Raw genomic sequence first — 26,227 nt, forward strand, 5'->3', positions numbered from 1 at the left:
AGTTACATTGAGTGGCTCAGTTTTTGAGCTTGGTGGTATGTAACTGTCCTTAGTAAATAACAAATAATAATTACACAACAAACAACCAAATAACAAAAGTATTTTCTTCTCTGACAGTGGCACTCTTAGGGTCAAGCACAGCACAGAATCTGCTACCTGCTCTCTGGAGATGATACATTTGGAGAGAGAGGAAGAAGGTAACCCTGACTCTCATGTTGTTGACACTTCATAAATTTTAAGTATTTTGTTAAGAGGTTATCTTCCTCTGCAGGATAAAATTTTAAAAGCTTCACAGGTATAAGGTTCATTCTCTCTCCAGTATTTAGTAGGCCTATGGGGCCAGAGCAGTAGCCAGAAGATTAAGCATGGGAAAATGGATATTGTCAAAGTTTGTTTTGCTTAAAGGGAACTGCATAACAAAGAAGATAAGGATACTCCACAGATGTTTGTGAAGATTATGAAGTCTGAATAGAATCCTTGAGTGAAAGATGATTATATAATTATCATTGTTATTAACAGTGTTGCGGATGCATAAAGGCAAGATGAAGAAGTTACAATGGAGGAAATATGTTTTATGATTATATGGATAGATAACTTGATATTCTTGAGTTATATCTCCACTTTCTTCCACAACACACAAATATAGACACTGCCATGAATAGCACAAAAAAAGTCATTTCCAGAACTATGCTATACTGATGTGAATGAAGAAGAAAGTAAATAAGCTGCTCTTTGGCTGACTTTTAACCAGGCCAGCTGCGTTTTGTTTTGTTTTGTGGTTGCATGTGTGATTTTTCTCTCTTTTCTTAAGGTCAGCCTCAATGCTCAATGAATAAGCAATTGTAAATCTGTACAAATTTTAATGGATGCAAACCATATTAGCAATGGCTTTAGAGAGGTTTTCTGTCTGAGGAAGGAAGGGCAAAAACATTCCACCCTCATTCATCACAAAGGTAAGAGCTTGTTCAGATGCTCGTCATTCTCGAGGCTAGATGTGTGGTGATGTGCATATTTGCTTGCCTTTGGTGCATGCAATGTTGCATATGATTTGTGGCATACATTCATATGCAAATGACTCCTGTACCCCTTTTTCTAAGCTCAGGCACATAAGCCACACCACACATTATATGCAAGGTGGAGATGATACATACATGCCTACAGGCTTTACAGAGTGTAAAAAAGGTAAAGGGTCCCCTGACCATTAGGTCCAGTCATGACCGACTCTGGGGTTGCGGTGCTCATCTCGCGTTATTGGCCAAGGGAGCTGGCGTACAGCTTCCAGGTCATGTGGCAGGCATGACAAAGCTGCTTCTGGCAAACCAGAGCAGCACACGGAAATGCCGTTTACCTTCCCGCTGTAGTGGTACCTATTTATCTACTTGCACTTTGACGTGCTTTCGAACTGCTAGGCTGGCAGGAGCAGGGACCGAGCAACGGGAGCTCACCCCGTCGCAGGGATTCGAACCACCGACCTTCTAAGCATCCCACTTTGAAAGTTTTGGTAAAACATGCAACCTAATTTAACTATGAAAGGAATGCTGGGTGCACCCCTGTAATCTGCTGTGATATGGAGCTCGTTTTTACAGGGTTTTTTTTAAAAAGATAAATGCTGGAAGCAAGTGTATGCATGCAATGTGCAACATAATCACCATGGAATCAATGAAGAATTCACTCAGTTAATGCCACTGTATTCCATTAGGGGCAGCATTAGGCTTGACTGCCTCATATGTTTCAGGTACGGTAATCCTATTCATGGTTATCTGGCTGGATATACCAAGTGAAGAGAACCCCCCCCCCCGCCCGAGTTTCCTATGCAAGTTACGCATAAGTTCCCCTTTCTGCAAGTAAAAGATGTTCAGACAGTACATGCTCATTTTCTCGCTCGCTCTTCCTCTTTCAGTGGAAGCTTTTACATAGGGAGAGAACAACAAGTGGGTGTCTGTTAACCAGATATGCTTCATATGTGTACCAATATGGAGAAGTACATAAGGGTGTCGTAGCACAATATATTTGACTACAGTCCCTTATTTGCACGATTCTGTCTATGTATACTAAGGGTAGTATTAGAAGATGGCCCAGGGGCTTTAAGCATGCCCAGGGTCTTTTGCATTGGTCCCAAGACTCCTTTCACCCTCCTCCTCAATTTTGTAAAACTTATTTAAAGAAACCTTTATCTACATGGATGCTGGGCATGCTCCAAAGCACAGTGCAGGCGAAACCCCAGCCACTCACCATCTTAATGTGCTCAGAGACCCAAATCTGCATCTATACATGAGCATTTGCAAATACTATGTAGATTTGTCTCATGTGCTGAGACATTGCCCTGAGTTATTTAAGTATAAAGCACTGCATGCAGATATATGTGGACCTATGGGCTGCTGTGGTGTTGTAGTTTGACAGTACTCAAGTGTTTGGGAAACGACAAACTTCAGAGAGAGAAGATGAGGATTAAAGGGGAAAAATGAACATATTTCCCAACACTATCACCATTTTAAGAAATCTGTTTCAAATTAAGCTCTTTGTCATGCAAACAAGCCCTAATATTGATCCCCATAAAGCTCATTCAATTTCTTTTTAAATTTGGTATTTAACAGTGATATTAATACTATGATGAGAAACCAAAAAGGGAAATATTCAGATCAATAGCTGACAATAAAGCTTAGTAGGCTGAAAAGACTTGAGAGGCTTGCAGTAAAATTCATCAACTGGATAGCTCAGTTAGTTAGTTAGTTAGTTAGTTAGTTAGTTAGTTAGTTAGTTAGTTAGTTAGTTAGTTAGTTAGTTTGTGTGTGGTGCTGATAATGCCAAGGTTGCAGGTTCGATCTCCATATGGGACAGATACATTGCAGGGGGGGTCGACTAGATGATCCTAAGGGTCCTTCCAACTCTACAATTCTATGATTCTGTGAACTTCTTGATAAATGAGGGTACTATATGAAGCGGCTTTGTATGAAGTCAGACCACAGAACCATCTATCTCAACATGTCTATTCTAACTGGCAGTGGCTGTACAAGGCCCAATATAGTTTTAGATGGCAATGCCAAGGATTAAACATGAGAATTCCCAAGGCAAAGCATGCTTGCTACCAACAAGCAATGGCTAGGAAAATAAAACATAAGCTTCATCCACCCTGTTCATTCAGGGATAAATAGCTAAACAGCAGCACAGAGAAGACTCTGGGAGTAGAGTCAATCACGTGAGCACAAATGTGTCAGCAATGTGGCATTGTTGCAAAATGTCAAATATTATTTTGGGTCCTATTAGTAGACACAAAAGATCTAGGTCTAGGACACTGGAAACAACAGGGGCTTTGTATTCTTTAGGCCCGAGATGGAGTCATGTCATGTCAAGCTTCACTTAAGAGAGAAAGACACAAGTCAGCCTTCCCCAACTTGTAGTTTTGGACTACAAGTCCCATTAGCCCTAGCTAACATGGTTTGTCGAAGTCCCAGAATTCTGGCCAGAGAAGATACACTGGAAAGTAGAACATCCCGTAAAAGGTATAGATTCCACAATATATCTGGAACTGGAAATTGCTGGCCTATGGAAAGCCTGCTGTTGGTGACGGTGATGGAATACATTGCTTAGGAAAGTTCTCAAGTTACCGACTGGCATTTATGAGAAGTTAAGCATCAGTGAGAGATAGCTTAAGTTGTTGCAAACATTGCTTCACCATAGAAGCTTGAACTAATTTGCTTTTGAGATTTCTTCAAGTCCTGTGATGGTGATGCTGTGATTCTGATAATGATTTACATGTTCAGAATCAGCATATGATACAGCACTTATGGAACTCAAAATACAGATGGTGGGGGAACATATTTGAATGCTTCTAAAATCTCCTGCAGCTAGAAAATCATATTCCAGTGGAAAAGGCTAGTTTTGGATTCTTTCTCCTAGCATGTTGTATATAGAAGGATTGATCCAAATAGTTAGTTTAAGTTAAATTCCATTGACATCTTCGGAAACTACAGTATGTCATGATTAACTTGCCCCATTGATTTTAAGTGCACTTAAGTTCAACTAACTTAGCTTGGGTCCAAATTGGAGAGATTTATTTTACAAAGGCGTAGTACTTACACAGTTACACAATTCCCCCTCTTCCATTCTGAAGTAGTGCAAAGCCACTGTCTAGAGAACAACCAGCATTCTGGTTTGATCAGCAGATTGGTCAATTGTTAACCTGACTATATTGGGCTATTTAAACTAGATAATTTGTTGTCATTAAGTTAATAAGAGTGGAGGGCAATTGTCTTTGATTGTTGGACATATTTTAAGTAACTATGGGTTAAGTAAGGTTGGTTTTTGGTTTTCCTCAGATAACACAATCCTGCTGTTACTAAGCTTTTACAAGCTGTAGTTGGAGATGAAATGAACAATTCAGGTAAAATAATATCTTCCCTGTGTTCTTTTCAAACTTTCAGCTTCAGAATGTTCCCTTTATATTTGTGGCTGGGTTCTTGCTGGAAAGGAAAAGCTCCTGGCTGTTCTAATGGCAATTTCAAACTGATCAGAAAACACGGGAAACCCATTTGAGAAAGTGTCTTGAGAAGATCTCTATATTTTACTAGCTGTACCCTGCCACGCGTTGCAGTGGCCCTTCCTCCCCCCAATCGGTCGACATATCCCTGTGACTGTTTTGATCCCCCTTCCTGCACCCCTCCCCCCACCCCTCGGTTCATCCCTGTGACTCCCCCCACCCCCCACCCTGTATCCCCCTGGTTCATCCCCGTGACTCCCGGCGGGGTCCTGCCTACCTTTGATGGGGGGTGGGGTTGTCGGTGTGGTCCGGTCTGTTTGGTAGTAGGGAAGGAGGCGAGTATCCCGGTCTCCATTGTGTAGGCGGTGGCGACGGTGTCGGGGTCTGGCCTGTGGTCTGGCCTGCCCCGGGATCTCCGGAGCGGGTTGGTCTCGGGGAGGGCTGGAAGTTGTCATCGGGAGATTGTGGGGCGGGGTGGTCTCAGGGTGGGTCCGTGGGGGTGGCGGTGTGATCTCCAGGGGGTATGGGGCTCTGGGGTGGTCTGGTCTCAGGGTGGTGTGGTCCCTGCTGGCGGCAGAAGGATTACTGATGTCAGTGGCCAACCTGACGTCTATGGAAAACCCACCAGAAAGACCTGAGCACAACACCTGAGCACACCACTTTCCCTATTTGAATTCTTCAGCAACTGTTATTCATGAATATACTGTCACCAATACTGGGGGAAGGACACTTATCCATGGTGAGGAGTAGCCCTTGTGAATTTGTCCAATCCCATTTTAAAGCTGTCCATGTTGGTGGCCATCACACCATCTTGTGGCAGCCAATTATTCAGTTTCAGTATGTGTTGCCTCTTGTCCTGTCCTGAATCTTCCAATACTCAGCTTCCTTGGAGGACCCTGATCCTAGTATTTTGAGAGAGGGAGAAGTTTATTTATCTTGAAGTTTAGGGTATTTTCAGGTCACTTTTCCAGGTCCAAGTGACTGAAGGATGCATGTAATGTCCTTATCTTCTTTGGGCTATTTATTCAGTCTTTCCTCTTTTTGTCTTAGCTGCAGCTGCTGTTGATTCCTCTATACCTCTCTTCTGAATGAAGGACAATAAACCCATTTATTTTCCTTTGGTACATCTCTGCCCTTATCTTACCTCCACTTCTGAATTAGTTCCTCTGCAAGAGGGAATTCCTTCGCCTGAATTAATTGAATATCCTTTTGTTGATCTACTGCCATAGGAACCAGAGTGCGCTTTGTAAAGAAATCCACTTGAGTACATTTTGTTACGCAAACAGCTCTGGACACAACATTGTCAGGATCATTTAGAAGACACCCGAGCAAAGATATTCCTTCCTCCTCCCCTGCCTTCGGGAATTGCTGCTCGCACTGTAGACACTCCACAGAACTGATTGCAGACCTTGAGCTGCTCTGTTTATATGACTTGTTCAGTCTCCAATTGCTCGTTGGTCCAGTCATTTGGAAAGCTGCATGGAGCTGTCCCACAGGGAATTAGAACATGGTGTCATTTTAGTCTCTGCCTTTCCCAGCCTGATGTCTGTTTGTTTTTATTTTCTTTGCCACAACATCTGTCCCACATCGTGGAGAGATTTCACAATTTGGAACTTGCAGCAAATACTGACACAGGATCAACAAGCTCCAGAAGTTTGCTATTAGCTGCTGGTTTTTTTTCCCCTCTTGCAAAGGACACTGGGTCAACTACTTGTTCTCTATGGAGCTCAAACTGTCTGTATTTATTCTACTGTTCATTATAGGGCCATGTTGGAATCTGCAAACAAACCATCATCTCTAATGCTCTATTTCCATGTGTGGATTCCATTTAGGGTCCAAATTAGAATTTCCATTGGATCTCAAATAAAACGGATTTCAGGTTTTGTAAAATGAGTGCTGTTGAGCTCTGTAGAAACATTTTAGCAGCAAATCCCTATATCTAGCCTAGTGTGAAGCTGTTATTCCATCAACCACTGTCTGTGTTTATGAGGCCAAGCTTCTAGGAAAGGGTTTGTGTTTGCCTCAACACCCCTATATTCCCACAGCCAAGTCCCAGACAGTTTGGGGCCCCTGTGAGAAGAATGGAAGAAACTGGAGCTTTTGATTTTATAGGTGACAAAGGACAGAGCTGAGTAGCTGCATGTACAGTGGGATCTGTGAATAATGTGGCTTTTGGCAAACGTTCAGCTGAAAGAAGGGCTTAAATCAGTATTTATTTTCAAGTGTGTTCAGAACATAAAAACACTTAAAAGTTACTGTTAATTGTCCTGGATTAGAATAGTTATACACAGTGCTCAAATTACTGAGGGAGCAGGAAGAAAGGGGGTGTTAATTAAATCCACAACCCCTGTCCTAAACTCCGACAAACTTTAGCCAAACTGTATCCACTCCGTAGCCTTGTAAAAATTGCAGTTAACAGAAAGGAAGAGGCCAGCTCCTCTCTTGCTCGCCTCTGATTCAAAAATTGGGTATACTTCCATAACAAGTTAAGAGGCTGGGTTTTTCTTTACTACTCAAACTAATTTTTGAGTCAGCACAGAAAGCCACATTTGCAACTATTTGAGGGCACATGTTCATGTTCTGTATTCACAGACAAAACTGGAATTGGAAAGGTACATCTCCTAACTAGCAGATAATGGTGGTATAGCTGTTGCTCAAGTATAAACATGGACTTCAAGGTACTTTGCTAGATGATGCAGCTCCTTCTCTAAAGACTCAAAGTGTTATTTGGAGAAGGGGCTACAGGAGAAAAACAGCTGGGGAAGCTGCAAAGGAAGACAACCTTCCCTCCAGATGTTGCTAAACGTCCGCTCTTGTCATACCTGCCCATTGGTCATGCTTGCCAGGGCTGATGGGACTCGTAGTTCAGCAACATCTAAAGGGCCAAAGGTTTCCCCCAACTGGTTTAAGCACTTCTTCGCCTCTCCACCACTTCCTCCCTGCAAACTACCCACTCCTGATGCCACATTGCTGCAGAAAAGCAGAGGTGAGCGTTTGCATACATGAATTGGTCAACCTAAATTCCCTTTGACTCCATGGTTTCCTTGGGGTATCATGGGGCACGTGGGAGCTCAGAATAAAAACCTTCATTTATTTATTAAGTAATAGGTAAAGGTAAAGGTAAAGGGACCCCTGACCATTAGGTCCAGTCGTGACCGACTCTGGGGTTGCGCGCTCATCTCGCATTATTGGCCGAGGGAGCCGGCGTATAGCTTCCAGGTCATGTGGCCAGCATGACAAAGCTGCTTCTGGCAAACCAGAGCAGCACATGGAAACACCGTTTACCTTCCCGCTGTAGCGGTTCCTATTTATCTACTTGCATTTTGACGTGCTTTCGAACTGCTAGGTTGGCAGGAGCTGGGACCGAGCAACGGGAGCTCACCCCGTTACAGGGATTCGAACCGCCGACCTTCTGATCAGCAAGCCCTAGGCTCAGTGGTTTAACCACAGCGCCACCTGGGTCCCTCACTATTTTTGAGGGAGTCAAACTAGATGATATATTAGCTCCATATCTATGCTCTAAAATGCAGGATTGTTTTTGTTACACAGATTGCTAGCACAGAAGGCCTGATTCGGATCAGGAACCTAGCATGGCAGCTTGCCCATTGCCAAGGCCCTGACTTGGCTCACCCCCTTTCTGCATGCTAACTATTAGGATGGGGGGGACGACTCCCATTTGCTTTATTTTTCTTACACAAATTGCAATCACAGGTATACCAATCTGATTGGGACCATGTGGGAGATAAACGGTTAACCCCCCCAAAAAAAACCATTTATTATTTTTGTTGATGTTTTTGTTGTTATATGCTGCTCCATGTCTGAACTGACTTCTAAGCTGTTTACAAAATATAAAAGGCAAATATACTAATTATGATTAATTATATGATTTAATCATAATTATAACTATGATTAAAACACACCATGAAGCAGTATCATAAAAATAATACAACAGCAAAAACAGGAGATCCAGGTCAAGGGATCAGGAAAATGCTGGTATAAACAGATGTGTCTTCAAGAGCTGGAGGAATGCCAATACAGATTCTCAAATCTCAAATGTCAACAGGGAGGACATTCTATAGATCCTGTGCACAATCAATAAGAAATCCTGCCTTTGCATTACTACAAGTCAGTAATCATTGAGCAGCAGCATGACTGATCTTATAATGCTCTTATAGGGCAACAGATGGGAAGTCAGTGTTTCCAATAACCTGGCCCAACGTTGTTTAGGGTGTTACAGTATATGTAAGTAACATATTGGGTCCTCTCAAGATACGCTGTACTTAAGAGCATGGCTATGAAGTTAACATATCATCTAGCTTGGCCCTCAATGCACCCAATGGAATTCTAAAGATAGGTCCAAGTGACCTCCCTATTCATACGCCCAACTGTTTTAGAAACTATCCTGATATAACTTGCTGGATTGTGTGTTTCTTTTTGGCATGGCCACACTGTTTGCTGTTTCTTTCCTATCAGCAGTTATGTCCTGGAAGCCAGTAACTTAATTTATCGGAAGAGGTGTGTGGAATCTCAAGCCTGCTTGGCAGCCTCACTCACTGACCTCAGCAAACTAAGGCTCTGGTGAATCAAGAGTGACGGCAGCTGCGTATTAACTAGTTCCCACCTTCTAACAAAAAGGTGCTGTCCTGCCCAGCTAAATCGCCTTGTGTGCCTCCTCAGCCAGAGCACCGTGGGAGAGAGCTGTGTCTCACTCAGCTAAGCCTGCACCTACTGAGCCAGCAGGATCCCATTGTTGGGCTAGAAGGGAGGGAAGATAAGTGTTTTAATGTATTTTTAATCTTTTCTTGGAAACCGCCCAGAGTGGCTGGGGTATAAATAATAAATTATTATGATGATGGTGTTTGGGGAATGTGACTGTGGACACAAAATACATGCAAAGCACACTCCTCTCTCCCCACCCCCAAATCCTGAGAACCGTAGTTTGTCAATGTAATGGTGGTGGGATTTGTAGCTCTGTGAGTAGCAAACTCCAGTTCCCATAATTGTTAGAGAAGGGGAATGTGCTTTAAAAGTATGGTGTGTACATGGTTTGTGTTTTCCTCACTCCAGCAGCCAACCTCAAGTTTGTAATGCATGGTCTGGGAACCCACATGCCAATAGATCCACAGCCAGTTAGTTGCACTGGGAACCTTGGGTGATGCATTTGTGTGAGTTGCTTTCCCTTGTACGGACAATAAATTGCATACTGAATTTTGCAACATTAGGGGACACAAGGAATGAAGCAGCACAGAGGACTTAGTGGCCCTCTTCTCTCCCTCTAATCGCTCTTCTCCCTTCTTGCCACTATTGCGACTGCTTCCAAGAGAGGAGTTTCTTTAAAGAAGCCTATGTGTGCAGTGAGAGATTTTACTTTTCTTGGGTTCTATGATCACTGCAGATGGTGACAGCAGTCATGAAACTAAAAGACGCCTGCTTCTTGGGAGAAAAGCAATGACAAACCTAGACAGCATCTTAAAAAGCAGAGACATCACCTTGCTGATGAAAGTCCGTACAGTTAAAGCTATGGTTTTCCCAGTAATGATGTATGGAAGTGAGAGCTGGACCATAAAGAAGGCTGATCGCCGAAGAATTGATGCTTTTGAATTATGGTGCTGGAGGAGACTCTTGGGAGTCCCATGGACTGCAAGAAGATCAAACCTATCCATTCTTAAGGTAATCAGCCCTGAGTGCTCACTGGAAGGACAGATCCTGAAGCTGAGGCTCCAATACTTTGGCCACTTCATGAGAAGGGAAGACTCCCTGGAAAAGCCCCTGATGTTGGGAAAGAATGAGGGCACAAGGAGAAGGGGACGACAGAGGACGAGATGGTTGGACACTGTTCTTGAAGCCACAAAAATGAGTTTGACCAGGCATCCCCAAACTTCGGGGATGCCTGGTCAAACTCATATGTTCTTATTTGCAGCAGCTCTCCAGGGTCCCATGCAAAGAGAAGTAATTTCAAGCTTGGTTAGCTGAGACCCTTTTAAATGGCAATGTACCAGGAATTGGATCTGGGATCTTCTGCATACAAAGCATGTACTCAACCCTAGAAGATGTCACCTATATTACAGCAGCAACTGTGTAGCAATAGGGAATATGGAACCTGAATCATCAGCTCCTTTCTCAAGCACTTTTGATGTTATTTACATCAAGACATAGTAGTACAAATAAAATGTGACAGATATGTTGTAAACCGCCCTGAGATCTATGGGTATAGGGTGGTGTACAAAATTTTTAATTTATTTATTTACTTATTTAATGCTAATTAGTTTTGCAAAAGATGAGAATTCATTTTCTGAGTTCCTTAATCAAGAGCAAGTGGATTTCAGCTGAGACTGCAGTGATGGGTGATTCACACTACACCTTTGGGATCACTGCGAAGGACAAAAACCACACATTTCAAAGAATGGACTCCAAAGCAGAGAAGCCTCTTGCTTCCTTGGCTCTGAACCCTCACCCTTGGTATGCAGCATCTTTTGTTCTTGCTGTGCTATGTTACAGAGTCAGCTGTTTAGTTCCTAGGTGAAATGACACATCTGCGTCATCTTTCATCTTGGTCAACTACTGTAAAAACAATTCTGCTAAATCCCAGAATTTTAAATGATGATGATAGTACTTCATAAGTCATGTTGAGATTTTAGTTTTGTTTTATAATTGCATCAACCATAAGCCAAAGTTAAAAACAAGGCATGGCAACAAAGTAAACACAAGCCATGCACTGCACAAGTCGAGATATGTAAGTAAGGGAATATAACTAAAGGCTTGAGACCTCTTCAGATGTGGTTTTCGAGCTCATGGCTTCAGAAACTTGTGTGTGGGGGCCATTGTGTGTGCAGGGGGCGGGCGGCTGAACCTCAGTGGAATATAGTATCTTGTGTGCCCAGGCTCTGTGACCTTATTTACCTATTTTACATTTTATATCCTACTCTGTAGTCCAGGAACATATGCTCAAGGCTGCTTATACTGTATATACTGTATTAAAGTTAGAACACTAATATAAGGTAAAACGCTAAAAGGAAACAGTACACTTCAGCTAATAGCAGGAGTATTTCCAAGTGCCAAGATGCACAAACACTTGGCTAAACACAGAATTAGGGCTGTAAGCAGAATCCAAATTGCAGAAATCACAGACTGATAAATTTGGCAAAACTGCATTTTTCAGCTCACCTGCCGTTCCAACATACAGTGGTACCTTGGTTTCCGAACTTAATCCGTTGCAGAAGTCCGTTCATAAACCGAAACCGTTCTTAAACCAAGGCACGCTTTCCCTAATGAGGCCTCCCGCCATTGGTGCCCTTCCACTGTTCAGATTCTATTCTTAGACTGAGGTAAAGTTCGCAAACCGGGACACTACTTCTGGTTTTGCAGAGTTCGTAAACCCAATAGTTCTTAAACAGGGCTGTTCTTAAACTGAGGTACCACAGTATTTGAATCGTTCCCTGAGTCTTAGATGGCATCATCCCTGTATATCTTCACCACAAGGCAACTCAAAAAGCATCACACTTTAGGGGAAATAGTGACAGGAAGACACTATAATAAGCTGGGGACAAGATAACAAGATAGGAAAAGAGACATACAGATCAGGTTTAGGCTTCAGTATAGATTTTTGCAATAAAATCTATGAGGGATGAAATTATTAAAATTAATTTTAATAATTTAAAGGGCAAAAAATAAATAAAGAAAATTATCACTGCATAGCCAAACTTCTGCTCTAGCTTCCAGGCCACACCAGGAATTACGGGAAACGCAGATACAACTACACCCCCTTTCTAGGGAATAGTCTTGATATATTCAGCTGAAAGTGGAGACTATTTTTGGAACTTTACAAGGCATCTTGTATTCATATAAACATGAGGTTCTATCTTTGGAATAAAGTAAATAAAACAATGGCAGCTCTTGAACTTCCCCTGATACCAGACCAAGACTGCTCAGCATGCCAAAAAACTCAATAAATTGGGTGGCTTCACCACATTAAAAATGGTTGCATGAATCAGCCCTTCTTTATTTACCTTTCCAGCTGCCTTGGCCATATTAAGGCTCTTCTCAAACCTCTCCAATGGTTAGTTATCCTTCTTGACAGCCAGCTGAGATGCTTGCCATGGGCCTGGCCTGACCACACAAATGATCCAGGCAGCCACTAGATGGGCAGCATTTGTAGGATGATGACAGTGCATTTGTAGGGGTGACAATAAAGCTGTGTTTGATCCGCAAAATGACCTTCAGAAATTGTGTCAGTGAAGATCATAGAGGACGCTGGGGATATATCTCTTAATAGTCTTGGTTTAATCTACTAACTCAGCTCTTGTACTTTGCCAGGTATTTAAAAGTACAGCTTTTTGCTTCAGGATTATCCATGACATCTCCAGTTGAAAGAATCTTAGGTAGCCAATCTTAGAAGCACCAACATAAGACCCTAAAAAGCAACTGCCACTCATAGTATCACACAATACAGAGGAGCCAATAGTAGGATTCACTAACTGTGCATCAAAATTAAACCCCACCTGTCAGAGGGTCGTCGTGGCTACTCTAGAGTAACTCCGCTTGAGTCCAGTTTGTCTTTAAAGACTTTTATTGTGCAAAGTATATACAGTGCAGAGACAGCTTAAAACATGACCTCTCATTCCAAATCAGAATCCGGCAATGGTGTACGTTTGTTCCTATGCCAGCAAAGTAGTTGGGGCACCCCAAAACGCCTCCCCCTTGACCTGTGTCACGGTGCTCTCCTTAACTCTTGCGCCGGAAGGAGTGATGCCCTCTAGGCCTCCGCCCTGTCAAGGTGGTGGAAGGGCTCTCCAGCATCCTTGAGCCCTTGCCTACATTTCTCCTCCCCTGAGCTTTCCCAGCGTTCCGCACGCTGGCTTCTCTCTCCCTCTGAGTCTCTCTCCTCTCTCCTCTCCCCTGGCTGATTCAGAGCCACTGCTGCTCCCTGTGCTTGGCGAGGTGGACGTTAGGATGATGGGGGCTGGCTCCCTGTAGGGAGTCACCCTTACACCACCCTTCTGTACTATTATAAATAAACAAATAAGCAAGCTTTACTTACACACTGCTAAATTCCTAAATTCTCATGGGAGCAAACAATTCATAATAAAGTGTTAAATACAGCAGCATCAAATAGGCACACAATTAGAGGGAATGGGAAAGTAACCTGAGAGACTGAGGATACAACAAAATTGTAAACAAATACAGATGCATGTACTATGCAATTTGCTAGGGGTTTGCAAATAGGGGTTAAAAAGTATCATTCATTTCCCTCTTTTAACGCTACCAAGCTTTACATAAACTTCCTTAATCCTTGGATGCTTCCTTTAAACTGCATCGCTTTTCTTTTATCCTTCAGATTTCTCCTTCTGCCGATAGCCTCCTTTAGCTTACTCTTCTTCTTTACCCCTATAAGTAAACCCCCTAGCAAAGCACAGAGTATACACAGCTGCATTTACTCCCAATCGTGTGCAGTCCACTTCTCAAAATCCGGTTTCCATTTCCCTTCTTCTTCTGCAGTGCATACTTTATGAAGATGGGAGTCAGGCCATTGGTCTGATCGGCCCAGCATTGTCTAATTAATTGGCAGCTGCTCAACAAGATCTCAGGCAGGCCCTTACAGGCCCAGAAGCTGGACTGCTAAATATTTGGTTAAGGGACTTGAACTGTGGTTGCACTGAAAGACAAAGGGGAAGACTAATCACTGCTTAAAAATAAAAAATAACAAATTCAAGGGGGGGGGGCGGGTGGTCGTGCACTTAAGTCCAGAGAACAGTAAAGGCTAATTATTATTGACAAACAGGTTGTCTAACTAAAGCTCCAGAATGAGTGTGTCATTACACTCAATTCACTTTGGGCAGGCTTACAGTGGCATGCAGCATACCCAGTCATGATCTGGACCAGTGATGAAGCCCTCTCTAGTAGGGCTGGGCGACATTAGGTTTTCAACATCGTGGTATACCACGAGCCAACCATTGCAGTTTGAACTGACTCCTGGAACGCATTCTGTTCGAGAACCAAGGTACGACTGTATTACCATAAAATGCACGTCTCATGCTTTATATAAGTAACACAGCAAACTTTATTTTATTTTATTTATTTAAATAAGCTGCTATCTGTCTAAGCATATATGGCAGTTATTCCTACCATCCTAAAACAATCCTGTTTTACATGTATACTAAAGGCCAGATTAAATATTTTAAGAAAGACAGAGCTGACACGGATTGCTTTCTATCTCTTTTCTAGCGTGAATTACACTGAAATCAGCTGTGCTGTGCATTTTCCCTCTTCTACCTCCCATCCTTGGATGGCAAGAGACACAGTGCGGTGATTGTTTGGATTAGACTTTACAAGGGAATGAGAGATGGAGAAGGGCAGGAATCCTTGTCTTTTCTCCCCTGTGAGGGAGAAAGCAGATGGGGGGAGGTTTGACATTCATTGTGGGGGGAAACAAGAAAGGAAAACTTAAACGTGCCCCCCTCCACACACACAATTCCTTCTTCTGTCCTTCTGTCCAGCCCCCATGGTTGCTTTTCCTAAACAAAACGAAACACCAAGCAAGCAGGGGCAACTACATGTGACTCAGTGTCACTTGTAATTTGGCCATGAACTGTCACATAAAATTAAGAACTTAATTTTGAAAATTGGTCCGTGACGGATCATATGGATAAACTGCATAGTAGGCAAGCTGGTGGGTTTCATAACTCACTCACTCACTCTCTCTCTCTCCCTCTCCCCCCCCACACACACATGAAGGAAGTAAAGAATCCTTAGCATGTGGTGTCTTTTCTCTCCTGGAATTTCCAGCTCCCTGCTTCAGCTTGTCTCTTCTAACAACTGATCCTCCTTCAGAGAAAAGCCTTCAGCTGGAACGGATTGCTTTACAGCAGCCTGCAGAGGGATGTCTGATACCTGAATGAGATCAAACATTCAGGCACTGTTCTCAGGCTGAGCTGCCATGTGGAAAATCCTGTCCTCCTCATGCAACAAGGGACACTGTTTGGTCCTATGGCTTGGGGTAAACTATAGGAGCAGAGAAGGGAGAAGGGATTACTGTAACAAAAAGGGGTGGCTGCCTATTTAAAGATCTGCACTTAAAACATCTGTTGAACGTAAATAACACTCTGCATTCCATGAGAAGGCAGACACCCCTGCAGTTTACCTGCACAACTTGCTTCTTGCTTTGTTTGAACATGGAATGGAATTCTTGGAGGAGCTGAGAACCAGGACCCCTTGACTAGGAAGAGAAGGGTAGTGGCTGCTGCCTTGTGTGCAGCTACAGGTGAATGGGTGCTGAGTGTCAAGAGATGAATACTGAAGTGATTGCTATCAGGCCCATGGGCATACCCAGCACGGGGCAGGGGGGCCGCTGCCCCCCAGAAGCAAAAAAAGGGAGAGCACAGCATGACAGGCAGGGACGCTGCTAGCTGTGCTCCGCCTCAGCCTGCTCGGCTGAAGCGAAACGGCAGCAGCGGCAGCAAATGAGGTGCCGCAGAGCATTGTGGGGCAGCACTTTCTGTGCTGTGCTCGCTGTGACTTGAAGGAGTGTGGGCTGAAGTTAGCCCAGGTCCAGGTTTCCCTCGACGGAGGCAGCTTCGCTGCTGCTGCCTCGTTTTAGTCACCGCTGCCGGTAAAGGAGCAGGCGAGGCAGAAGCACAAGCGCGGGTGGCTCTGTGTGCCGCCTCGGCAATGGCTGGAAACGGCCCCCTTCCACGCCTCCTGGGGGATCCCAGCCACGTCATTGCCAGCCAGCCAATCGGGTGGCTGGGGGTGGGGGGGTGGCTGGCATGCCCCCCCCTAGTTTTGATCCTGGGTACGTCCATGATCAGGCCCCAGGCCCAAACTCCTGTTTGCTCAGAGGGAGATGGTGCCATTAAAAAAGCAGACTGTCAAAAGCAGACAGAACCCCTAAAAAGCATCCTCTCTTTGTGTGGGCTTCCTTCAGGAGCTGCAGACAACAGACCACGTTTTAGAAGCTTCTCACTTAGTCTCCCTCCCCTCCCCACTCTTTTCAGTACATTTGTTTTCTTGGGACCAAAGATGTGAGGTGCAGGATTTGATCTCCTGACATCTTGGTGTTCACTTAAAAGCAGTTGCCCCAAAAATGGAGTTGGATCAGAGCTGCAGTACTAGGAGAAAGCTTTTCCAACCATGCTGTTTCCTTGGACTGACATACGTCTGGAACTTCCTGGACATAGCCGGGATTTGTCCACCAGAAATAGCATCTGGGCAGAATTTCCAAAAATCGTCCAAGTTGTCCGGGGAAACCTGGGCGTATGGAAACCCATGTTGGAAATGTAGGGTTTGTTTGTTTGTTTTTTGGCAAATTCCCCCCCCCAAAATCCCTCCAAAACATTTTGGAGATTTTGCCAAAAAAGCTCAACAAATTTGCCCCAAATATGCAATATGGCAACCCTACTGTTTCCCCAATTTAAATCACCCCCAAAGCCTACCAAGAAAGCCAGTTATTTGTATTCTGTCTGTCTTCTTCTCCCCTAGCTAATAGCAACCCAGGAGTCTAATTTAAGAAATGGAAACAGCACATGGGAAAACAAAGCATTACCTTCTCTGTTGACATGGTGGAGGCACAGCTCTACAGAATAAATATCAATGGGTTCCCTTCACTGTGTCTTGTCTTCCCTCCTCTTCCACTTTCCTACCCCTATCTGTAGCTCCTCACCCAGTTGCTGAAGCCTGCCCAGTTCCTGCCCAAATTCTACTGTCCTGGGGTGACCACTTACAGTTTTAGCTAACTATGTGGCCTACCATAACCTCATGTTTTTGTTTCTGTGCCACACAACCACCGAGCCACCTGGCTCTACCTTGGGCATAGTGCCATGGATGATGTAGGCATAGATTGCCCCCCCCCGAGCCATGGCCCCATTTTAAGTCAAGCCTTCCTACAGCTGCTTGTAACCAATCGCAGCTCTTTCACCACACACCGTATCAGTTTTTGCCTTTTGCCATATTTTCTTCCCTTTCCTCATAAAAGATAATGAAGTAATCATCTAAGCTCTCGACATTGGACTTGGGCCCAATTTCCAGTTTAGCACAGGACTGAAAATGCATCAGCAACTATTATTTGTAGCTATGGTGTGTGAGAAAGCTGTGGTTTGTGTTAACGGTGGAATCCCCAGAGGTCAATTTAACCCTCCCTCCATTTTTCAATTCACTGTGACAATAAATAAATAATTCACCACTCATGAAAAATGAGTCCAAAACAGACTGAGAAGCAGTCCTCAGTCATTTATGCAGGTATCCACCCTTTCTCTGAGGACTTGGGAGTTTTGGCATGAGGACAAGAGACCCATGTGTCAGAATTGGGTTACAGCAGAATCCTTATAAAGGTGGTGATTTAAACAAGGTGGTGATTTAAAACACAGGGCTTTTTCTTTTCCAGATCAGAAGTCACTCCCCTGGAAGAAAAACATCTGGAGAGCAGCAGCTGGGAGAGGATCTTAGGAGAGGACTCAGCACCCTCCCACCTCCATCGTACTTTAAATTCTGTGCACCCTTTCTTTATAGGGACAATTACCGCAGTTAAGCACCTAATGCCTAATTTGGTCTTACTCCCTCAACAACCCAAGGAGATATGTTAGGTTACTGAGAAATAAGTGATTTTCCCAGGACTGCTCAGTGAGCTTCACAACTGAGCAGAGATGTTAACTAGGGATGGACAGATCCATCTATTTCTGGTCCATGTTAGTTTTGCACAAGTTCATTAATAAGTCGGTTCTATCCCATTCCTGCCATTCTTAAAAAGAATGTGGAAATTCCTATTTAACCACTTAATGCATATTTTATCACAAAATAGTATTTAAATGTATATTTTATGGGTAGGTATGTTCTTGTTTATATTTTGCAGTTTTATGTGGAAAAACAATTAAAAATTAATGTGGATTTTATCTCAATGTTGTTGGGCTCCATCTGTCTTAAGAGGTAATGGAGTGCACCTCTGGGGGTGAAGTCAAACCTCTGTATTAACTGCACCCACGGGACCTTCCTAGGGCGCAAGCCTGGACAATGTGTATGGAGGTCAAGGGCTGCTCAGATGATCTCTCTCTCTCAGCCTCACTGGTGTGGTCCAAAGGAAAACAGAGCAATAACTTTGGCACCAACTTGGCTGCAGGAGTTGCTGGAAGAAAGCACACAAGACACCAACCAACCGTTTTAGGGACTCCAGACTTGTGTAGGTTTACTCCTTCCCACAAAGATATCCCACACAGCAGAAGAGGTTTAGAATCAGAGTTATTCTTATTCTGGATGAACTATCTTCCCAGGTTGACAAGCCCCATCTGCTCCACATTCCCTCTACACCACGTGCAGAAACTGCCTTCCTCACTATTGGAAATCCATGGGGCTTTAGGGGTGTGGAAAGACTGCAATCATAGTGGTATTTCAGAGACAATGATGACATAGGACCCCAGGATACTGAGTCAGACCATTTGTCCATCTAGCTCAGTATTGTCTACATCGACTGGTAGTGTTCCTTCAGTGTTTCAGCCTTTATTGGCCCTACCTGGAGATGCTAGGGATTGAATCTTGGACCTTCTGTATGCAAAGTACTGAGCTATGGCTTTCCCCCCCTTCTTAGTTCCTCCTTTGTGTGGAGAGGCTAGGGTGTAAAGGCTAATCGTTATGAGGGTGGGGGTGGGGAGTCAAAATCACTACGGCAGTTAGATGTCCAAATATTGAGGGGGTTTAGGTAAAGGTAAAGGGACCCCTGACCATTAGGTCCAGTCGTGACCGACTCTGGGGTTGCGCGCTCATCTCGCATTATTGGCCGAGGGAGCCGGCGTACAGCTTCCAGGTCATGTGGCCAGCATGACAAAGCCGCTTCTGGCAAACCAGAGCAGCACATGGAAACGCCATTTACCTTCCCGCTGTAGCGGTCCCTATTTATCTACTTGCATTTTGACGTGCTTTCGAACTGCTAGGTTGGCAGGAGCTGGGACCAAGCAACGGGAGCTCACCCCGTCACAGGGATTCGAACCGCTGACCTTCTGATCAGCAAGCTCTAGGCTCAGTGGTTTAACCCACAGCGCCACCTGGGTCCCTATTGAGGGGGTTTAGCATGTGCTTTATGAGCATGTGAAATTAGCAATAATGAAAGATGCTAACAGAACGTGATGACATTGGCTGATGAATTGGCTAGAATCTAGACCAGGCTATAAGACAAAAAGTAAGTTAGGACACTGTTGGTTGCTGTGCAGATACAGTACTTTCAACAGGCTACAGCTCCATCTTAAAACACCCGGCCACACAATAATATTACTAGCAACAACAAAATCCTTAGGAACTAATTACTTTTTTAAAGGCACAAACCATTTTAGGTCCTTGCCCTCCCATTTTGATAAAAGTCTATTTTGGGGAAGGATAAGATAACTCGCCAGCATAGCTTAGCTTGCCTCAAATTAATGAGCTTTTTAAGGCCTTATCATTCACCCATTTCCCCCCCCCTCCATTGCAAACTTTTCAGCCTTGCCAAAAAAGATGGTTTAAAAAAAGAAAAAAGAACACATTTTGTTTGATCAGCCCTTTCTCTCTACAGTCCCCCACATCTCTTTGAAACTAGTACCACTGGTGCATGTCAGTGTGCCCTAGCAACAAGGAGTGAACTCCTCAAGATGGACAACAAGCTGGCAGAGGCTCGCTAATTAGCTGAAAAGAACAGCACAAAAGCAGGATTGTGGCTGCAAACACAGTTTAAATACAAAGAAGAGTTTTTACATAGAAATTATTCTAGTGCCTGGTGCATAGCTGTCAAGTTTTCCCTTTTCTCGTGAGGAAGCCTATTCAGCATAAGGGAATTTCCCTTGAAAAAAGGGAGAACTTGACAGCTATGGCCTGGTGAAGCCTAGAGAACAGTGCTCTATTATCTACAGAGCAGGTAGGCCCTGATCCATGGTAGTAGTGACCACTTTAGCACTGGCTTCCAGGGCCAAAGCGCTTCAGGTATAACATGAAGTACGGTGGAACCTCAGTTTTCGAGCATCTCAGAAGCCGAACATTTCAGTTTTCGAACGCTGAAAACCCAAAAGTAATTGCTTCCATTTTCAAATGTGACTCGGAAGTTGACCGGCTTCTGAGGTGCGTTTCTCCATTTTCGCCGTTGAAATTGCCAACTGCCCATTGCGCCTCGGCTGCTGAACATTTCAGAAGTCGAACAGTCTTCCAGAACGGATTACGTTCGACAACCGATAACACACCCAATAACACACCCAATAACACACCCAATAGCTGCTCACAATCTCTGACACGCTACAGCAACCAATCCCACATCCCCCTTCTGCACTATCAGTGTATAAGACGAGCCCCAATTTTTAACATAACTTTCTAGTAAAAAAAACTCATCTTATACATGGAAAAGTACAGTATTATCTAAAGCCCTCAATGGCTTAAGACTGGAATACCTGAAACCCATCACCTCTCATATGAGTCTGCTTGCTTATTAAACTAGCCAGTCTGTACATTGTGTCCCACAGATATGTGAGATGCTTTTAGTGTGGGCATATGAAAAGGTTTTCTCTGAGTTTGTGCCTGGGCTATGGAATGTCTTGCCTAAGGATGCCCACACTCACTCACTCTCCCATGCTTCTTTGGTGTTTTTTTGAAACTCTTTCCTTTTTTTGGCAAGTGATGATTGTTTTATTGACTCTTTGGATATATTTTTTCCTACCTCTTATTTTTCTCTGCCGTTGTCTTTTTAATTTTTAAACTGTTCATTCTCTTATGTTTTATTTAAATAATATTTTGTAAGGAAGCCTGCAAATTTGTTGAAGGATGGGGATACAAACACCCAAAATAAATATTTGTTGCAAGCCACCTTGAGGGGTGTTTTTAATGCTAGGGAGAGCATCCCATATAGCCAGAGCACCATAACCAAGCAGGCGCACGTTTTGGGGGCAGGGCATGCCATGCCATGCGCAGTGACGTGGTGCGCGTTTTGGGGGTGGGGTGTGCCGTGCGCAATGACGTGCTGCGCGTTTTGTGGCGTGACATGGCGCGTGTTTTGGGGTGGGGCGCGTCGCACGCAGGGGCGGGGTGCGCGTTTTGGGGGCGGGGATCGCATCGCCCGGGGCGCACCGCCCCCACCGCCCGTATCTTCTCTTGTCACCTGCCTCACTTAAGAAGGGGGGGGGGCACCTGGAGGATAACCTCCAAAGATTATGATGGTGATTCTGCAGATCACTCTGCATCCAAAATGACTCCAAAAACAGATTACAAACAGTCAACTGAAATGAGACAGACCCTGCCCACAGGCTTACAATCTAAAAAGGCATGACACAAAAGGAGATGGGGAAGGGGAAGGAAGAGGGTGAGAAAGAAAGCAACCTCAGGCATCAATTATTAAAGTTAAATAGCTCTTCTTATAATGAGCAGCTGGAATGGAAGCAGTCCAGGTGGAGTAGCCGCCCAGTGGAGCCAGACTTTCAGCAGAGCTGATGTTTTAATTAACTTTAATAATGTAATTTTCAACAAGGTTGTTGTGACTTCCTTGCTTATATTCTCATGTTTTATTTCCATATTATGTATTATGATTTTTATTATTATAAAATTATGGGAGGGATCCACCTCTCTATGCTCGTTGGACTGACCCCCTCCTGAACCATGTGGAGATACTGCTGTGCTTTGAAGTTTATTTTATTGCATCTTCATTTCTTGGTTCTGCCTTTGACTGGAAGTGAAAGTGCTGAAACGTCAAAAGAGCTGCTTGTGCAGTGACAATTTTCACTGAGACAGGGGAAGTACCAAAAATGTTGACAAGTTCCAAAGAGTTTCATTTGCCGACTCTAGTGTTTTGGAGAAGAAATGAGGCATTGCAATGGTTAGAGATCCACTAGCATCTCACCAGAACTCTAGGGACTGCCCACCACTAACATTAGTAGGACTTCAAAGCTTTATCCTACCCGGATTAAATGCCCCAGCAGCTTACACTGAGCTACATACTGTTGTACTCTTCCTCTGTTTCCTAAGTGGTCAGAGGTTCCTTCCTCTCAAGATGCCTTCAGCCATCTTCCTATTTCTCTCCCTGCCTCTGTTCCAAAGCATCTTCTTCTTCACAGGTACCTTAGACCAGCCCCTTTCCTTGCATGGGCAGGGTCTCCACCTCCCAAACCTGATTGCTAACACACTCCAGATTTCAAGAAGCCGTTTTCTAACCATTAGCCCCTCCCATTAAGGAAATATTAGCCAATCACCCATTGCTTTTAACAAGCATTTCCCTAACAAAGAAAGACTGGCCAGCAGCTGAAACAATAGCTTGTTCCATAAGAGAGTGGCCCTAACCTCTTGCCTTGCTTTGTAGGAAGGGGCGCATTGTTTAACTGGCACATATTACTTCCTCCTCACGGCCTCAATCCTTGCTTTTGTTCAGCACTTTCTATTTTTGGTTTTTAAACAGCTTCATAGGCACTCTTGGTCTTGAGAAGCACAGAGGAGGAGTGCACGGCCCTTCAATATGTTTTAAAGTAAGGAAATGCAAAGCGGGGGGGGGGGGCATGGTCGTACAGGCCACAGGCCATGGTCGTACAGAGGACAGAGGATTTCTGTCCCTATGGTAAGGACTATCCAGGAAGTGTCTGTGTTGCTCAAACTGCCACATAGTGCTGTGCTGACCATAGCTGCCAAGTTATCCCTTTTTTAAAGGGATTTTCCCTTATGCTGAATAGGCTTCCTCGCGAGAAAAGGGAAAACTTGGCAGCTATGGTGCTGACCATCACAATAGGTATGCAAGGTCAGGTTGGTTTTTTAATTTTTTTATCAACAATAAAATATGAATTATATGAAAGAGTGGGTGATTTCTGGTCTTTCTACAACAGGTGGCTTACAATTGCACATCTATTGAGCAATTAAACCTTTTGAAATATACTCGGAGTCGAGAGTGAATTTCATGCTCTTTATTCAGCTCATAGTCATCAAGGAGAAGAAGAGAAGACTGGCTCTTTTCCCAAAACCATCTGCTTATATACATTATTTACACAATGGGCCTTGTGTGATTGGCTACTTCAGGGCTACACCTGTGGGCCAATCAGGTTGTGGATTGACTTCTGCCTGCAGCCTGATTGGCTGCTCCTGCAGGCCAATCAGGTTGCGGATTCACTTCCACCTGGAGTTGGATTGGGTAGCTCCTGCGGACCAATCAGACTGCTGATTCTGAATCCTATTGTTCTAGGATTCAGCTCAGTACATAACACCTTTGTTTGGAAAAGCTCCATGTTATTTTATCCTTAGCCCAAATGCGTATAGTTCCTTGGGAAATTGTTTACCTTGTACCTTCCTTATAGGTTCTCATAGGAGCTGCAGTTAGCAGACAACCCTGGTAAGCCTTCTTCCCTGGCCATTTCTCTTTTGAGTGGTTCCTCTCTGCTTCTGACCATCCCCTAGGACAAAACGTTCTGATGCAACTGTTTCAGGGCCTAGCACAGTCTGCAGGTTATTTTGGAGCTAGGAATGGGAGAGGAGAACTAGCCATGTTTCATTTACTTCTCTAGGGCCACAGCTGCCTCAGGAAGATCCTCACCAAAGGTCACTCAAAGCTGGCCCACTCATGGTGAAGTAACTGCCTCAGGCGGCAGAAGCCCCCAAGGGCACTCCGCCACCAGCAGAGAAGCTGCTGCTTTACAGCCTATGTTTACAGAACATATGAGAGTAGAGTTTCAAAAACTTTCCTGAATGGTGAAGAAAACATTATGTACATTTAAAAAAATGTTACTGGCAACGCTTTCATTTAAAGCCACAATGCCCAAAATCAGAGACACCTTGATTACATTGAGAGAACATTTAAAAAAATGATCCCCATTCTCTTGCACCAAAATCTGATTATAATGTTTTATCTGATTATAGCTGTTTTATTACAGAAAAATTTCAGAAGCAGACAAGAAAGAGAAATTGCTGAATTGGGACTCATTATCAAGCTTAAAACCACCGAGCCACATGAGATGAACAGAGATATCGGATTCTTATCTCATTATGCATGATCTAGCTTTCTTTTGTGCCTTGCTTCCCCCCCCCCCCCGCAGGACCAATTGCAGTCATCAGCAGTCGTTAACAGCCATCAACAGGTTCACCACTCCTATCAGCCCATCACCCATTCCCACCTCCCCACCCTCTGAATATAAATAAGGATCTGGTTGATTCTGTTTCAGTGTATCTGACGAAGTGTGCATGCACACGAAAGCTCATACCAAAATAAAAAATTAGTTGGTCTTTAAGGTGCTACTGAAGGAATTTTTTTTTTTATTCTGATTATAATGGTCTTTCAGGTTTTTTAAATGTTCACATTAAAAAAAATGTGTAAGCTGTCCATAAGACTGATATTCCACCATTTTGATAAAACTGCAATTACATTTCTATAGATCCCTATTGTTTTTATCCATAATAAATGGTACGGAAATTTCTTACATCATGGGTTGAATAGGATGCCTATTATGGTATCTTTAAGCGGGAGGAGCTCAAATGTCTCAGTCAGTTCCTAGTTAACTTCCCACTTCTTGAAATTATTTTGGGCTGGTCAATACCAACTCCACATATCTCAAATTCTGAGAAAGCCAAAAGAGCAACAAACAGTCCTTTATGTAGAGTAAGTCTATATTATTTAAGGCTAATAAAAACAACTTAAAATACCTCATTATAACAGTTTGGCGTTTCTCACTGGAACTTTGAGAAAATGGGTTTCTGGCTTATTTCTTTCAGTCCCTCTTATGGTATTTAATATACCCAAGGGATAATTTGACTATAAATACAACATGTATACATGTGAACCATGTTGCCTGAGACAAAGCCAGAAGGAAGCCCCACTGCTCATTATATACTACAAGTTTCTCCACTTGTGAACAATATGAACTTAAATTCTGCTTGGCAAGAGAAGCCTAGACCACTTCCTTAAGCATGACTAAAGCACCCCAAATGTGTTAAAATGTAAGGGCAGACTCAACCAGGCTGTAATGAATTACTTCCTCGGCATAGTGTTTTTTTGCTTGCTGGGCATGTCACAAGAAGTGGTGAAGAGCAAATGTGTGAGGAGACTCAAATCAACTTTCCACCACTTCCTGCAAAATATGAAAAGAGAACTCATGCAGATAATGGACTACCCAAGGGTGTTTTGCAAAGTTAACGGCTATTTTCATCAAATAGCTGTTATTTTCTGAAACACACTGATATATTGCCATTCTTAACACTAATAACGGATAGCTTTCTTAATAGGTTTAGGTGGTTCTCACTGAGAATACAACAAACGTTGAGCATCAAAGCTCCCACTTTTTCTGGAGCTGATTCTAAAAAGTTTTTACAACACGAGGTACCCAAGCACCACAGAGGTTAACACAATACTCAAGTGTCAAGTCTCACTTCATAATTTGCAGCTTGAACAGTCCGGTTTCCTTAACCCCCTCTGCAAGTGAGGCATCTGGTCACTAAATGCAGTATTGTGGGCTGATTTTGGAACACCTAAGCATGCGTGCTTCTTGGCCGGAATATTTTAACACTTGGCTGGTGATGGCCAAGAAGATTGTAAATGTTAAGTCCACAGCCTATCAAGAATTTGGTCATATTCACTGAAGTGCATGCATAATGGATCTTCATCCCATATATGTTTCTTTGGAAGTTAAGCCCACTGGTTTCACTCAACTCAGATCAAACTACAGGAGTGTATAACTCTAGCCTGGCAGTGCCTTTTGAAAGAGTAAAGCTGCTTGGAAGATAGGAACACAAGAAACTACCTTATACGAGGTAAGACTGTCAATCTAACCCAATATTGTTTCCTCTGACACACAG

General features: G+C 43.6%; 1 long non-coding RNA gene across 1 annotated transcript; it reads left to right on the forward strand.

Annotated features, from left to right (window-relative positions):
- Positions 1-258: 258 nt before the first annotated feature.
- LOC148687658 (uncharacterized) lies at positions 259-17,985 on the forward strand. The gene is made up of 3 exons (XR_015950043.1): positions 259-953; positions 4,317-4,381; positions 17,853-17,985. It is a non-coding gene; the product is annotated as an uncharacterized LOC148687658 (long non-coding RNA).
- The last annotated feature ends 8,242 nt before the right edge of the window (positions 17,986-26,227 follow it).

This window comes from Zootoca vivipara, chromosome 1 (assembly GCF_965207765.1).
Source record: "Zootoca vivipara chromosome 1, rZooViv2.hap1.1, whole genome shotgun sequence".
Lineage (NCBI taxonomy): Eukaryota > Metazoa > Chordata > Lepidosauria > Squamata > Lacertidae > Zootoca > Zootoca vivipara.